Source organism: Dipodomys merriami, unplaced genomic scaffold, assembly GCF_024711535.1.
Source record: "Dipodomys merriami isolate MVZ:Mamm:240054 unplaced genomic scaffold, mDipMer1.0.p SCAF_19, whole genome shotgun sequence".
In the NCBI taxonomy this organism is placed as follows: domain Eukaryota; kingdom Metazoa; phylum Chordata; class Mammalia; order Rodentia; family Heteromyidae; genus Dipodomys; species Dipodomys merriami.
In genome coordinates this window covers 26,072,593-26,090,063 of record NW_027203270.1, presented here as the reverse complement: position 1 = coordinate 26,090,063, position 17,471 = coordinate 26,072,593, and the positions used below count along the sequence as shown (strand labels likewise).

Genomic DNA, 17,471 nt, shown 5'->3' with positions numbered 1-17,471 from the left:
GTGTTTTTGTTATTGTCTTGCTTTTGTTTTGTTAGTTTTGTGTGTGTGTGTGTCAGTACTGAGGCTTGAACTTATAAAAGCCTGTGCTTTTGTGCTCAAGGCTAGTGCTCTTATCATTTAAGCCACAGCTCCACTTGCAGTTTTTTGGTGGTTAATTGGAGATAAGAGTCTCATGGCTGAGCACCTGTGGCTCAGGAGGTTGAGATCTGAGGATCACAGTTCAAAACCAGCTTTGGCAGGAACATCCATGAGACTCTTATCTCCAAGTAACCACCAGTTGGAAGTGGCACTGTTGTTCAAGTGGTAGAGTGGTAGCCTTGAGCTGAAGAGCTGAGGGACAGCATCCAGACCAAGTTCAAGACCCATGACTGACAAAAAAAAAAAAAAAAGTCTCATGGACTTTACTACCCAGGCTGGCTTTAAACCATGAACCCCAGATCTCAACCTCCTGAGTAGCTAGGATTACATATGTGAGCCACCAGCTCCCACCTTCTCATGTCTTGCTTTTTGAGACAGAGTAGAACTCTAGCTCACTGGCCTTACAATTCTCCTGAATGTTAGGATTACAGGCTTGAGCCACCGTGCCTGCCTGGCTCACTGCTTCTCTTCTTTCTTACACAATCATGTGCAGCACATAAAGAGAGAACATATTGATCTACTGACAGAAAACTAAGGTCAAGGGTGTCTGTGGCTCATGTTTGTTATCAGGATTCAGGTTCAAGGCCAATATAAGCAGAAAAGTCCATCAGATTCCATCTCAAGGGAAAGAAGCTGAGTGTGATGGCATTTGCCTGTCTTCCCAGCTACAATGAGAAGTATAAAATGGGTGGATCGGGATGAGGCGCCTCTGCAGGCAGGAAGTAAGACTCTATTCCCAAAAATAACCAACAAATGAACAGGGTTGGGTGTGTAGCTCATTGAAAAAGCACCTGCATAGCAAGCATAAAGCCCTAAGTTCAAACACAGGACTACTGAAAAAAGAAAACTAAGGTGAACCTGGAAGCTGAGTAAGTTAGTGTGTGCTTATAATCCCGGACACTGACCACACACCCAAAAGAGCTCATCCCCAAGGCTGGGAATGTGGTTTAGTGGTAGAGTGCTTGCCTAGCATGCATGAAGTCCTAGGTTCCATTCCTTAGCACCATTAAACAGAAGAGGCCAGAAGTGGTAGTGTGGTTCAAGTGGTAGCGTACTAGCCTTGAGCAAAAGAAACTCAGGGATAGTGCCCAGACTCTGAGTTCAAGCCCCCAGACTGGCAAAAATAAATAAATAAATAAAAGTAATAAGATAAAATAAATAACAATTCCAGGCACTGGAGTGGTTGAAGCAGAACAATTTGAAGTTCAAGGCCAAACCTGAGTGACTTAGAAAGACCCTATCTCAACATAAAAAGGAGAGAAAATTCAGACCAAATAATTGTACAATATCTAGGCCACAGAGGCACTCAGAGGTATCCTAAGGGGGCTCAGAATCAGGATGTTGGATTCTACCACCCAGCTTTATCCATCCACTCAAACCCAGCCTTCCTATTCGGACTACTAGGAGCTGGCCTTCCTTTCCCTTCCAACATCCCTACTGTGCACATACCTCACATACCTTTATACACCCTTCTTTGGGGAAATGCTATAGTTTCTCTCACTTCCGCCAAAGCTTTGTTCGCCCAACTTCTCTCTTCACTCTATCCTTCCCCTTGTTGCCTTGGATCATCCTAAAACTTCAATATTCAATCATGTCACCCTCTGCTTTAAAAAGCTCTGCTAGGGCTGGGAATGTGGCTTAGTGGTATAGTGCTTACATACAGGAAGCCCTGGGTTTGAATCCTCAGTACCCCATAAACAGTAAAAGATTGGAAGTGACTCAAGTGGTAGAGTAATAGCCTTGAGCAAAAAGAAGCTCAGGGACCTTGCCCAGGCCCTGAGTTTAAGCCCCAGGACTGGGGAAAAATAAAAAGCTCTGATAGGGCTAGGCACTGATAGCTCATGTCTGTAATCCTAACTACTCAAGAGGCTGAGATATGAGGATAGCAATTCAAAACCAGCCTGGAGACTCTACCATTTGAGCCTACCACCAGCTTTCTGGTGGTTAATTGGAGATAAGTGTCTCACAGACATTCCTGCACAGGCTGGCATTGAACTTTGATGCTTAGATTTCAGCCTTCTGAGTAGCTAGGATTACAGGCATGAGCCAATAGCCATGTAAGACTCTATTCTCCAGTTAACCACCAAAAAGCAGATGTGTGGCTGTGGCTCAAGCTCAAGGACAGCATCCAGGCCCTGAGTTCAAGCCCAAGGACTCCCACTCTCCCCCCCACCCTCAACCCCCGCAAAACGAAGAAACAAACCCACAAACATTCCTATTCCCTAATATCTACAGATAAAATCTAAGTTAAAAGAAAAAAAAAACTGACCATCCAACACCATGCCAGACGGATGATAAGAGTTCAATCAAGGGGCTGGGAAGGTGGCTCAGTGGTAGAGTGCTTGCCTTGCATGCATGAGGCCCTGGGTTCAATTCCTCAGCACCACATAAGCAAAAAGAAAAAAGAAAAGCCGGAAGTGGCGTTGTGGCTCAAGTGGTAGAGTGCTAGCCTTGAGCTGAAGAGCTGAGGGACAGTGCCCAGGCCCAGAGTTCAGGCCCCATGACCGGACCCAAAAAAAAAAAAAAGTTCAATCAAGCCGGGTGCCCTCAGCTCATGCCTGTAATCCTAGTTACTCAGGATGCTGAGATCTGAGGATCGTGGTTCAAAGTCAGCCTGGGCAGGAAAGTCCGTGAAGCTCTTATCTCCAATAAACCACCAGAAAACTGGAAATGGCACTGTAGCTCAAGTGGTAGAGCACTTGCCTTGAGCTGAAGAGCTGAGGGACGCGCCCAGGCCTCACGACCAACAACAACAACAAAAAAAGAGTTCAATCATTGTTATAGTACCCCTTCCCATTTATTCTGACTGGCACAATCCTACAAATTCTGACCTGAACTCTGCCTTCCCAACCTCATCTTATACCCTCAGCTCCCACACTGAATTTATCACCTGCCTCCAAACATGTTAGTACCTTCTATAACTTTGTGCCTTTATGGGTATTCTTCCCTTCACCTACATTGTCTTCCTGTCCACACTCCCTGCTGGAAAAGTCCTATTCATTCCCCAAAGCTCTGTTCCCATATTACCTCCTCTGGGATTTCCAGGATTCTTCCTGGCAAAGGTAATCTCTTCTTCTGCTAGAGTCATTCAGCAGGTTGTTTATTCATCCAGAATAACATTCATTACCTTGAACTATAATGTGTCCATTTATTAGCCTACTCCCTGATACATAAAATTAATATTAATAATTAACACTTAAGCAATAGCCATGTTCCAGGAAGTATATACATTTTATATGAATTATTTCAAGTTGATCTCACCAGAAGCCAATGAAGTGAGTATTATGATTCTCACTTTATGACTTAGGAAATCAAGCCTTAGGAAGTAAAGGACTAGCCAAACAGGGTAGCACATGTCTATAATTTCAGCATTTGAGAGGCTGAGGCAGGAGGCTCAGGAGGCTACCCTGGGCTATATACCAAATGAAGGATCTGCCTCTCCCCTCTTGGCCCAATTTTTTTTATGTATCTAAAGATGGAATATGAAGGATTGAGTCCTACCTTATTCCCCAGGGTCAAGCAAAGCACCAGGTGTGTGTGCATGTGCTTGTCCACAGGCAGGTCATCCTGACCTTGGCCTCAGGAGACAATAGCCCCCACACCCAGCTTCCACTGTGGGCCTGGCCAAGGACATCATCCTCGATCCCAAGGAGACCAGAGCCCATTTTTTTATACTCTGCTTCCTTGTTAAGCCCTACATAAACCCACCCCAAAATCTAGTCCCTTGCACAACCTCAGTGGGAAGGTCTGCGCCCCTCGCTGTTCCTCAAACAGTCCTCACCTGTTGACGATTGAGTCCAGCCTATTCCTTTTCTGTTCTCTATTTTCCCAATACCAAGTATGAGGTGAATTGAAAGAGAAAGAGACAGAGGGAGAGAGAGAGAGAGAGAGAGAGAGAGAGAGAGAGAGAGAGAGAGAGAGAGAGAGAGAAGGAAGGAAGGAAGGAAGGAAGGAAGGAAGGAAGGAAGGAAGGAAGGAAGGAAGAGAAAAGGAAATGAGAGACAGGTCCAGAACTGGTTCCACAACTAGAAACAGGAGTGAACTGAAAATAGAATCAAGCCATTGAGTGCCCACGGCTCAAACCTCTAACCCCAACTACTTGGGAGACTGAGATCTGAGGATCACGGTTCAAAGCCAGTCTGGATAGTAAAGTCCATCAGACTCTTATCTCCAGTTAATCACCAGAAAACCAGAAGTGGTGCTGTGGCTCAAAGTAGTAGAGTATTAGCCTTGAGCAAAACAGCTCAGGCCCAGGCCCTGAATTCAAGCCCCAGAACCGACCAAAAAAAAAAAAAGGCAGAGGCAAGAACTTCCCAACTCACTAGCCTCTCTGAGGGGAAGTCTATTCGGTCTATTCACTGTGAATTCCTTGGCTCTTCTAGCTACAAAAACACCACTCAGACATCATCATAGGAGCATGATTAAGATTTCCTCCAGCCTGAAAAACAGTCCTCTCAACTCAAAATTTTCAAGTCTAAGGTTTTTTCCAACATTGCTTAACCACCATTCATATCCTGTCATTCAGTTCCTGTAGTAGCTTCCCATGGGCCTTCAGATAAAAGAGTTCTTTATCCCACCCCTGCCAGGCCCTGCCCATTGCCATCTTCCCTGCTACAACTGAATTCCAGCCAGTCCACTTCCCAGCTCAGGGCCTTTGCATATGCTGTTCCTCTCTGATCTCTGGGTTTGGTGTAACTAGTTCCTTTTCACTCTACCTGTTTTACTGCTGGAGACTAAGTCTAGCCACAACTATCTAAAGTTACTCCCACTCTGTTAATCACTTCCCCTATATCCTATTTCCTGTGAACTCATTGTAATTCTGATTTTATTTATCTGTGGATAGGGACTCTTGTCTACCCCTTCCCCATCCTGTTATTTCCAGAAAGATGTTTGGGGATCCTTTGCTTCACCTGGTAGAGTATAGACTATGTGTTTAGTAAATAGTAAATTAATTAGATGAAGCCCAGCTCCACTGGCTCACGCCTGTAATCCTAGCTACTCAGGAGGCTGAGAACTAAGGATCACGGTTCAATGCCAGCCTGGGCAGGAACTTCCGTGAGACTCTTATCTCCAGTTAACCACCTGAAAGCGGCACTGTGGCTCAAGTGGTTGCCTTGAGCTGAAGAGCTGAGGGACAGCGCCAAGGCCCAAAGTTCAAGCTCCACAACTGACAAAAAACATATAATAATAATAATAATAATAATAATAATAATAATAATAATAATAATAATAATAATAATATGAGCTCCTGGTCCCTTTCTGGCAGCTTTTTCAATTCTCTCCTCCCTCCTAGCTTTCTCCTCTTGTTCCTTCCCTTCTGTCTTTGAAGATACTTCCTCTCACTTGTCTTTCCCTCCCCTGTCCCTTTTGATAGTACTGGGGTTTGAACTCTGTTCTTACAGGGCAGGCACACTACCATTTGAAACACACTACAATCCCTCTCTCCTGTCTTTTTTTTTTCTTCCTGTTTTGAGGCTTGAACTCAGCCTTGTATACTCAGTTTTCTTGCTCATTTCTGGCACTCTACCACTTGAGCCACACCTCCAGCCTGACTCTTTGCTGGTTAATTAGAGATAGAGTCTCACAGACTTTTCTGCTTGGGCTAGCTTTTATTATTATTTTATTTTTTTATGCATACTAGGGCTTGAACTCAGGGCCTCATGCTCTTGCTTAACTCTTCCACTCAAGGTTGACCCTCTACCATTTGAGCTATACTGCCACTTCTGGCATTTTGCTAGTTGATTGGAGATGAGAGTCTGCTAGGGCTGGCTTTGAACCTTGATCCTTAGATCTCAGCCTCTGGAGTAGCTGGCATTATAAACATGAGCCACTGGTCAGGTTCTCTCTGTCTTAACCCTGCTATTTCCTCATTACTGCTCTCCCATTATTGTCCCCATGTCCTCATGCACTTGCTTTATCCAAGTGACTTCTGCTTTCTCCTGCCAGACAGAAGACTGTCTCCTGCAGGCCACAAAGGAACCTCCTCATCAAGGTTAATGTCCTCAATATATCTAACTTACTTCTTTTTCTTCCCAGAGACAGGTTGTCACCATATAGCTCAAGCTATCCTGGAATTCTCAAAGGTCTTGCTTCAGCTTCCTGAGTGCTGACCAAGTCCTGCTGTCACTGTACTTAGCTTTGCTGAAGAACCTCTGATGCTGTCAATCATTTCTTTTTCTCCTCTGAGACATCCCTTTCTCTCTTGGCTTTGATGGTTAATAGAAGCAGTTGCATTAACTTGACAGTTGAAGCTGGGTGCTGGCGGCTCATGCCTGTAATCCTAGCTACTCAGCTGAGATCTGAGGTTCGCAGCTCTAAGCCAACCTGGGCAGGAAAGTCCATGAGACTCTTATCTTCAATTAACCACCCAAACTGGAAGTGGAGCTGTGGCTCAGAGTGGTCGAGCACTAGTCTTGAGCATAAAAGCTCAGAGACAGGCCCAAGCCCTGAGTTCAAACCCCATGACTGACAAAAAACAAAAACAAAGAACGTAACAATTGAGGGGAGCTAAAGTAAGAGAGACACCCTGAGTTTGAATCCTGATTCTGATACAAGATAAGCTGCATAAACATGGGGCTCCAGGTTCTCAATCTCTCTAAGCCTTGTCACCCTCATTTGCAAATAGAGAATGTAACTCTCATCTTTGGTGGGCTTGCATTAAAATTATTTCCTTGGAAGATATTCTCAAACTCCCTGTGAAGCATGGCAGATAAGAACTAAGAAAGAGTGTTGGCTTCAGCAGCACATATACTAAAACTGGAACAAAACAGAGAAGATTAGCATGGCCCCTGCGCAAGGATGACACGCAAATTCGTGAAGCATTCCATATTTTGGACCCTTTCAAAGGGTATCTGATTCCCTTCTCCCAACCCTGAATTTCTGGGCACCTGCATATTGCACACTGAAGCCGAAGTAGTGTTGCTAGAATTTGCCCAATTCTCGTCTAAAACAAACCAAGACCTAATGTAATTTAAAAAAAAAGAAGAAGAAGAAGAAGAAGAACTAGGAAGGAGGTTCTGGGGAACACTGCAACAAGGAATATGGAAGCACCTACCTCAGGGGTTTTGAGAAGGAAAAATGAGACAATTAGCAAAGCTCTTGATTCAATATATGGCACAATGTGCTACTCAATAAATACATTAGCTCTGTATTATGTATCTTTTTTTTTTCTGTCATGGGGCTTGAACTCTGGGCATGGGCGCTGTCCCTCAGCTCTTTAGCTCAAGGCGAGCGCTCTACCACTTGAGCCACAGGGACATTTCCAGTTTTCTGGAGGTTTATTAGAGATAAGAGTCTCACGGACTTTCCTGCCCAAGCTGGCTTTGAACTTTGATCCTCAGTCTCCTGGGTAACTAGGATTACAAGTGTGAGCCATCAGCACTCGGCTTATATTATATATCTTTAGCTTATGAAAAATTAGTGAAGAAGGGACTTATAGAAAGAACACAGATCAGCAGGGCGCCGGTGGCTCATGCCTGTAATCCTAGCTACTCAGGAGGCTGAGATCTGAGGATCATGGTTCAAAGCCAGCCCAGGCAAGAAAGTCTGTGAGGCTCTTTTTTTTTTTTTTTGAGTCCAGTTATAGGGCCTGAACTCTGGGCCTGGGCACTGTCCCTCAGCTCTTCAGCACAAGGCTAGCACTCTACCACAGCGCCACTTCCGGCATTTTTGTTTCTTCTTATGTGGTGCTGAGGAATCGAACCCAGGGCCTCATGCATGCAAGGCAAGCGCTCTACCACTGAGCCACCTTCCCAGCCCTCTGTGAGACTCTTATCTCCAATAAAAACCACTAGAAAACCGGGAGTGGCATTGTGGCTCAAGCGGTAGAGCATTCGCCTTGAGCTGAAGAGCGCAGGGACAGCGTCCAAGCTCAGGGTTCAAGCCCCACGACCGACCAAAAAAGAAAAGAAAAGAAAAGAAAGGACACAGACCCAGGAACTAGGAGTTCGTGCCTGTGATTCTAGCTAATCAGGAGGCTGGGATCTGAGGATCAAGGTTAGAAATCAGCATCGGCTGGAAAGTCCTTGACACTTCTATCTTCAATTAATCGCTCCAAAAGCAAGAAGTGAAGGGGTGGCTTGAGTGGTAGAGTACCAGCTACCACTAAACCTAAGGGACAGTGTTCAGGCCCTGAGTTCAAGCCCTAGAAGGGTATGTGAGTGTGTTCCCATAATCCCAGCATTCAGGAGGTTGAGGCAAGAGGATCACAAGTTCAAGGCCAGCCTGGGCTACATAATAAAACTCTGCCTCAAAAAAGGAAGAGCTGGGCTGGGAAAGGTGGGAAGAGCTGGGAAGGTGGCTCAGTGGTAGAGTGCTTGCCTTACATGCATGAGGCCCTGGGTTCGATTCCTCAGTACCACATAAGCAGAAAAAGCCAGAAGTAGTGCTATGGCTCAAGTGATAGAGTGCTAGCCTTGAACTGAAGAGCTGAGGGTCAGCATCCAGGCCCAGAGTTCAGGCCTCATGACTGACCAAAAAGAAAGAAGGAAAAAAAGAAAGAGCTGAACAATGGTGGCTTCATATCTGTAATACTAGCTACTCAGGAGATAGAGATGTAAGGATTGCAGTTGAAAACTAGCCTAGGGAAAGAAAGCCTATGAGACTCTATCTCCAACAAACAACTGAAAACAGAGCTGTAAGTGGAACTATAGCTCAAGCCATAGAATGATAGCCTTGAGCAAAAAAAAGCTCTGGACTATAGAAAGAGACAGGAAGGAAGGAAGGAAGGAAGGAAGGAAGGAAGGAAGGAAGAAAGAAAGGAAGGAAGGAAGGAAGGGAGGGAGGGAGGAAGGGAGAGAGGGAGGGAGGATGTTAGGAAAGAGAGAAAAAAGGAAGGAAGAAAGAAAAAGCAGAGGGAAAGAAAGAAGGGGAGAGAGAAGAGAATGAGAGAGAGGCTGGAGATTGCTCCCAAATTCCAATGAAGAGTTATATAACCACACCTTAGGAAAAACAGTTCCCAGAAGTTTGTGAAATATCCCGCTGCTGAAGTTCTGCCCTTCACATGTCATGACTTGCCTGAAAATACTTATTTCTGTCTGTCAGCTCCTAATTCTAATCCTGGCAGAGAGCATTTCATTGGCTCAACAGGACCTTAACTAAGTAGCCATGTTCAGGGGCTGCATCCTGATCATCCCGTGGAGACAGTTGTGGCAGAAGGGGCAAGGTTTTATAGAGCTGGGGACAAATCAGTTACCTGAGATAATGTTTATGGAACCAGTAATGACTATTTTTTCTTTTCTGTGCCAGTATGGGGGATTGAACTCAGGGCCTCGTGTTCTTGCTTGGCTTGTTCTCTCAAGGCTGGCACTGTACCACTTGAGCCACACTTGCAGTGTGTGTATATGTGTGTGTGTGTGTGTGTGTGTGTGTGTGTGTGTGTGTGTGTGTGTGTATGCATGTGCATGCTGGGACTTAAACTCAGGACCTGGACACTGTCTCTGAGTTTTTGTAGTCACTCTAGCCCCTTACTACGGTGCCACAGATTGACTTCCAACTTTTTGCTGGTTAATTGAAGTTAAAAGTCTCATGGACTTTCCTGCCCAGGCTGGCTTCAAACTATGATCCTCAGATAGATCTCAGCCTCCTGAGTAGCTAAATCAACAGATGTCAGCCACCTTTTTGAACATCCTATGTTCTACTCTACTCTCCTTCCTCGTATCATTCTCTGAAAGATGCCTGTTGCCACCTCCTCCTCCACCTCTTCCTTTTTCTTCTTACCAGGAACCGTTCTACCACTAAACCATACCCCTGCCTCCTACCCAGATTCTAAATTCTTTTTTTATTCCTCCCTTGGAAAATTCATCTAATTCTACCAATTTAATATACACCTTTCTTCTGATAACTCTTTCATGCCTTGTCTTACTGCGCCCCCAACCCTCCATCCAACCCCAATCCCGAGTCACTGGGATTACAATCCTGTACCACTATGCCCAGCTAGCATCTGCTGCTTTTAATAGATACTTACTTCTTGGTATTCTGCCTAACTCACTAATCCTTTCCCAGGATTTTCTCCTCCCAACTCACCAATCATACAGCAGAATATGACTCCTTTGGCCACATCTAAGGTATGATCCTGTTCTCCTGGCCATAGATAATTAAATCTAGGGCAGATACTAGTGTTAATTGGGTTTAATCAGATCCTCTCTGTGCCAGGAATCTGGAATTGGAAATGGACAGCCTCAGAGCTTGGAAGCCTGGGAGCAGAATTCCACTGGTGTCAGCACTCCATCATCTCCTCCTCCGGAAGTCCCCAGAGATCCCCTAATTCCTACTCTTCTAGACTATACTCCATGATTCTTTGGAGTCCAAGGAATATCTTGGCAGCCATTCAACAGGAACTTATTTTCCCTTTAAGCTGGCCAATGTCCTTTCTTTTACACAGTCATGAGCTGCAGAGCAATGTTTCAGCCAATGATGGATGACATGTACTGTAGTGGTCCCCTAAGGTTATTACCTCCTAATGATGTTGGAGCCTCTTGCACTGTGTACATTACATTCTGCAATATCACTGTACTGTGTGTGCACTTTCAAAATCCACTAAGGATTTCAAGCAATGCGTGACTGTACTTCTAACTGAATAGCAATGATCAATGCAATAATATCTGAGTTTTTTGTTTTTTGTTTTTTTTTTTTTAGGATCTAATGGCGTGAAAAGCAAGTTCAATGCTTCCTCTGCCCTCCAGCAACATCTACTGAAAATCTACCCATGTTTACAGTAGCAATTTAAAAGGCCCTTTCCTCCTCTCCCTTTTCCCATAATCCCCAAGCAGGACTGATTTCCCCCATTACTGCCTCCCCCCAGCCCCGGACACTGATGTTGAGCTTTGTTTTTCCTCTTACAAGCAGCTCTTTGAGCTATTTTGAACATCTGCCTCTCCCACTAATTGCAAACTCTTTCAAATCAAGAGCTGGATTTTGTTGTCTTTTTCATCTCTGGCTCCTAGCACAGTTACAAACAGATCATTTGGAAAAAACAGTGGGTTGTTTTGTCTGCCTGTCTTCCTTTCTCTTTTCTCTTAAGATAAGGCAACATAATTTTCCTCTGCAAATGATGCTTGCTTCTCTCTCTCTCTCTCTCTCTCTCTCTCTCTCTCTCTCTCTCTCTCTCTCTCTCTCTCTCTCTCTCTCTCTCTCTCTCTCTTTCTTTCTTTCTTTCTTTCTGCCAGTCCTGGGACTTGAACTCAGGGCCTAGGCACTGCCCTGAACTTCTTTTTGCTCCAAGCTAGCACTCTACCACTTGATCCACAGCACCACTTCCAGCTTTTTCTGTGTATGCGGTACTGAGGAATCGAACCTCAGGCTTCATGCATGCTAGGCAAGCACTCTACCATCTACCACTAAGCCACATTCCCAAACCACTTTTTTTCTTTTTTTCAAAATACCCTGAGACAGACTCTCTCTCTCTCTCTCTCTCTCTCTCTCTCTCTCTCTCTCCCTCCCTCCCTCCTTCCCTCCCCCCCTCTCTCCCCCCTCTCATCAGTCGGTCATGGGGTTTGAACTCTGGGCCTGGGTGCTGTGCCTGAGCTCTTTAGGCCCAGGTGAGCACTCTACCACTTGAACCACAGCGCCACTTCTGGCGGGGTACCTGTAATCCTAGCTACTCAGGAGGCTGAGATCTGAGGATCACAGTTCAGCTTGGGCAGAAAAGTCTGAGAGACTCTTATCTCTAATAAACCACTCAGAAAACCAGAAGTGGTGCAGTGGCTCAAGTGGTAGAGCGCTCACCTTGAGTTGAAGAGCTGAGGGACAGAGTTCAGGCCCAGAGTTCAAGCCCCATGACAGACAAAAAAAAAAAAAAAAGAATCTCATGGACTTGGGCTGGGAAGGTAGCTCAGTGATAGAGTGCTTGCCTTGCATGCATAAGGCCCTGGGTTTGATTCTTCACCACATAAGCAGGAAAATCTGGTAGTCTTTTTTTTTGGGGGGGGGAGGGGGGTCGGGTCATGGGGCCTGAACTATGGGCCTGGGCGCTGTCCCTCAGCTCTTCAGCTCAAGGCTAGTGCTCTACCACTTGAGTCACAGTGCCACTTCTGGCTTTTTTCTTTTTGCTAATGTGGTACTGAGGAATCGAACCCAGGGCCTCATGCATGCAAGGCAAGCCCTCTACCACTGAGCCACCTTCCCAGTACAATAAGCAGGAAAATCTAGAAGTGGTGCTGTGGCTTAAGTGGTAGAGCACTAACCTTGAGCTGAAGAGCCAAGGGACAGCGCCCAGGCCCAGAGTTCAGGCCCCACGCTGACAAAAAAAAAAAAAAAAAATCTCACGGACTGTCCTGCCCAGGCTGGCTTTGAACCACAATCTTCAGATCTCAGCTTCCTTACTTAGTAGCTAGGATTACAGGCATGAGCCACCAGTGACCATTATTCTTTTACTCTTAATTACAAGTTTCTGATGGGTTCTAGAAGTATTCACATGATATCTTTTTGACCAGAAGCACAGTGGGCTGTACAATCTATAGGGACCAATGGAAATCATTGCTGAGATGCTAGCTGAAAAGATGTGGAAATAAATCCTCTTCACTGGGGTTGCTCAGCTGTTAGGTCATAAACCTGCAGCTGTTGAGGGTCCTCTTTGCCACTGTGTGGGAAAAATTTGATGATTAACATGAATTAATATGTTGTAACAAACACAGAGGAAGAGTAAAGATACAAGAGAGATGGATTCCTAGTGTTATTTTATTAGGATGTTGTGTTGTGTTAGCCACCCTGGACCTATTTCTGGGGATTTTTTCAATTAAAATTACCCCTGGGCTTGTTTTCAGCTTTGATGTTTTGTTTGTTTTGCTGATATTGGTTTGAGGTGAGTTTATGGCACTTGCAAAGGGAAGGAACCTGTAATTCATTCACTAGACAAGTGTTTATTGATTTTTTTAAAGGGGGAGGGCTGGTGGCTCACTCCTGTAATCCTAGCTACTCAGGAGGCTGAGATCTGAGGATCATAGTTCAAAGCCAGCACAGGTAGGAAAGTCCATGAGATTCTTTTTTTTTTTTTTTTTTATACCTGGTTGTGGGGCCTGAACTCTGGACCTGGGCGCTGTCCCTCAGCTCTTCAGCTCAAGGCGAGCGCTCTACCACTTGAGCCACAGCACCATTTCCAGCTTTTTTCTTTTTGCTTATGTGGTACTGAGGAATCGAACCCAGGGTCTCATGCATGCAAGGCAAGCACTCTACCACTGAGCCACCTTCCCAGCCCCTCCATGAGATTCTTTTTTTTTTTTTTTTTTGTGCCTGGTTGTGGGGCCTGAACTCTGGGCCTGGGCGCTGTCCCTCAGCTCTTCAGCTCAAGGCTAGCACTCTACCACTTGAGCTACAGTGCCACTTCTGGCTTTTTTCTTTTTGCTTATGTGGTGCTGAGGAATCGAACCCAGGGCCTCTGGCATGCAAGGCAAGTGCTCTACCACTGAGCCACCTTCCCAGCCCTCCATGAGATTCTTATCTCCAATAAACCACTAGAAAACCAGAAGTGGTGCTGTGGCTCAAACCATATAGCGCTCACCTTGAGCTGAAGAGCTGAGGGACAGCGTCCAGGTCCAGAGTTCAAGCCCTACAATCAACAAAAAATAAAAATAAATAAAAATAAAACCAGTTCTATGGAAGGTCTGAGAAAGTGATGATTAGGAAGACTAGAATAAAACTGAGGAAAAAGTTGTTTTAAGGGGAATGGTTAAGGAGGGGCTTATGCCTATAATCCTAATTACTTGGGGGGGCTGAGATTTGAGAATTACAGCTTCGAAGCCATCTAGGTAGACAAGCCTAAGAGACTCTGATCTCTTGTTTTGTTTTGTTTTTGGGGGTCCGGTCGTGGGGCCTGAACTCTGGGCCTGGGCACTGTCCCTCAGCTCTTCAGCTCAAGGCTAGCGCTCTACCACTTGAGCCACAGCACCACTTCCGGCTGTTTTTTCTTTTTGCTTATGTGGTGCTGAGGAATCGAACCCAGGGCCTCAGGCATGCAAGGCAAGCGCTCTACCACTGAGCCATCTTCCCAGCCCCGAGACTCTGATCTCTTTAACCAACAATAAATCATAATTAAAGCCGGGCATAGTGGCTCACACCTGTAATCCTAGCTACTTAGGAGGCTGAGAACTGAGGATCACAGTTCAAAGCCAACCAGGGCAGAAAAGTCCATGACCACCAGAAAACCGGAAGTGGCACTGTGCCTCAAGTGATAGAGGGCCAGCCTTGAGTGGGAAAAGGTAAGGGACAGTGCCCAGACTATGAGTTAAGCCCCAGTATTGGTACAAAGGGGAAAAAAAAGGGTGGGGGAAGAGATGGAAATGGGATACACCACAGTAGAGTGGGGGTGAAGGGTGTGTCAGCCTGTGCAAAGGCCCATACAACTGGAAATTTCCATCTCATCCTGTCCAGCAGACAAATTCCTTAAGAACATGTTGAGTAACAAAAACTGAACCAGGACCAGATTCTTTTTTTTTTTTTTTGGGCCCGGTCGTGGGGCCTGAACTCTGGGCTTGGGCACTGTCCCTTCAGCCCTTCAGCTCAAGGCTAGTGCTCTACCACTTGAGCCACAGCACCACTTCCGGCTTTTTTCTTTTTGCTTATGTGGTGCTGGGAATCGAACCCAGGGCCTCAGGCATGCAAGGCAAGTGCTCTACCACTGAGCCACCTTCCCAGCCCTCAGGACCAGATTCTTAAGAAGTCTTGTGGGCTGGGAAGGTGGCTCAGTGGTAGAATGCTTACCTTGCATGCATGAGGCCCTGGGTTCGATTCCTCAGCACCACATAAGCACAAAAGGCACTGTGGCTCAAGTGGTAGAGTGCTAGCCTTGAGCTTAAAAGCTGAGGGACAGCGCCCAGGCCCAGAGTTCAGGCCCCGTGACCAACAACAATAACACAAAAAGAAGCCAATAAGCCCTGCCAATAACTTTAACCCTTTAACCCTTTGGTTCAAGAAAGACACTTTACCTACAAAATATATTTCAAAAACGAAATTTTTTTTTTTGGGTCCGTGGGGCCTGAACTCTGGGCCTGGGCGCTGTCCCTCAGCTCTTCAGCTCAAGGATAGCACTCTACCACTTGAGCCACAGTGCTACTTCTGGCTTTTTTCTTTTTGCTTATGTGGTGCTGAGGAATAGAACCCAGGGCCTCAGGCATTCAAGGCAAGCGCTCTACCACTTAGCCACCTTCCCAGCCCTTCAAAAATATTTTCAAATGATCATAGATTGAACCATTGTAGGTCAGAGATTCTACATGATAAATAGATTAGAAAGATGATCCCAAGTCACTTCTAATGTGGCAAGAGAGAGGGATGAGGGACTCCACTCAACCAACACTGACTGCAGCTGTGTCCTGACCGCATGGAAAGTTACTTCCTAAGAATAAGACCTTGGAAGGTAACATAACATGCCCCTGATAACTCAGGACCACCAAAAGGAACAAAGAAATCACAGAGACCTGATAGTTCAATTTGAGGCTATATATGGAGGAATTTTCCTTGCTTCTAATATTCTATTTTTTTTTTCAGTCATGGGGCTTGAACTCAGGGCTTGGGCTGTCCCTGAGCTTCTTTTGCTCAAGGCGAGCACTCTACCTCTTGAGCCATAGTTCCACTTCCTGCTTTTTCTGTTTATGTGGTACTGAGGAATTGAACCCAGGGCTTCATGAATGCTAGGCAAGCATTATACCACTAAGCCACATTCCCAGCTCCTCCCAAAATTCTGTGACAGATCATATCCCTACTTTATTGTCTGCCTATATCCCTTGGAAATAATGCTAATACAAGTCCATACTAGATGAAGTGTTGGTGTAGGATCTTGGAATTCCCATCAAATCCTATTAGATGACAGGGACTAGCTCTCCAATGTCAGTTTTACCTATTTTCCTTATCTCCAAGACTCTTACCACCAAAAGTGGAGCTGTGGCTCAAGTGGTAGAGCATCAGCCTTGAATGAAAAGGCTGACAGTTCTCAGGCCCTGAGTTCAAGCTCCAGTACCAGCACCCCCCAAAAAAAAATTGGGTGAGGACAGTAAAGCAATTTGTTGATATTGGAAGGGTATTAGGTGAGTTGTGGCAGAAAAAGGAAAAGACTGTGGGTGAGAGATTCTAGATGATGGCTTGCTAGCCAAGAGAAAGCATGAGTATACCTGGGGTTCAGGTCTGGTGTCATTCCCCCCTCACAATGGACAAATTGAGGTCTCAGAGGTGTTAGCAGTCTTGGGATATCTCACCTGGAAAGTGAGACATTTTCTGGCTTCTGGACTTGAATTTTCAGTATCATCATCCATGATGCTGGTGGGAAGCAACCTTTTCTGGGGAACCTAGAACTCTGGATAGTTCTGGAATCTTCTGTGGGAGGTGGGGGGGGTGAGATAAAATGGGAACACATTCATGGTTCATGAGAAAGACTGTCTGAGATAGCAGCAGAAGGATGGGGTAAAGTCCCAGAAATGGCATTACTTTCATGAGGGATACCCTTCAGCAGGTGGTTTTAAGGCAGGCAAAATCCACAAGATGATTCTGTTTCTAGCAGACTGATCCTGAGGAAAGAGGATAGAATATGTGGGTACAGCTGGCATAGAGATGCATTGATGGCCAGGTGTCAGTGGCTCATGCCTGTAATCCTAGCTACTCAGGAGGCTGAGAACTGAGGGTCCCAGTTCAAAGCCAGCCCAGGCAGGCAAATTTGTGAGACCCTTATCTCCAATAAACCACCAGAAAACTGGAAATAGCACTGTGGTTCAGGTGGTAGAGCGCTCGCCTTGATCTGCAGAGCTGAGGGACAGCACCTGGGCTGAGTTCAAGCCCCAAGACCAACAAAAAGATAAATAAATAAGAGATGCATTGATGTCCTTTCTGACATCCAGATCTCTTTGATGGGGCCTCCAATTTCTCCCTTCCAAGGATGCCTCCTCCAAGCCTATAATTGGGTGGGGTAGGGGGTATCTAGGGGAAGTTTAGGATAACAGGGTGCATATTCTAGATGCATCCTGAAAGCTGGGAAATGGGACCCAAACAATAAGGGATTACAGATTATTATTTTAAATATGGTGGATCCAAGCCGTTGCCTGGCTCTGTCATTTATCAGTTATATGACCTTCCATAAATCAATTTCCTCTTCTCTCAAATAGGGATAAGCAGGATGGAATTGAATTGGACCTCCTAACAGATTAAATAAGCACTTATATGCCAAAGGGCTTAGAAACATCCAAGAAAAAAAGGTCTAATACATTATAATTCTCTCCCTCTTCCACCCCTAGCCCAGCCAGGTAAGATAAATTTATACTACCAATCTTCTTTTTCCTCTCCCCTTCTCTCTTTTCTTCCCTCTATCCAGTCTTCTCCCTAAGTTAATTGCTTTGGAGAACATGAACTCACACAGA

At 45.5% G+C, this 17,471-nt stretch overlaps 1 non-coding gene across 1 annotated transcript; it reads left to right on the top strand.

Annotated features, from left to right (window-relative positions):
* The first annotated feature begins 6,864 nt into the window (after positions 1–6,864).
* Positions 6,865–6,971, top strand: LOC138831224 (U6 spliceosomal RNA). The gene has a single exon (XR_011373171.1). It is a non-coding gene; the product is annotated as a U6 spliceosomal RNA (small nuclear RNA).
* Positions 6,972–17,471: the final 10,500 nt, after the last annotated feature.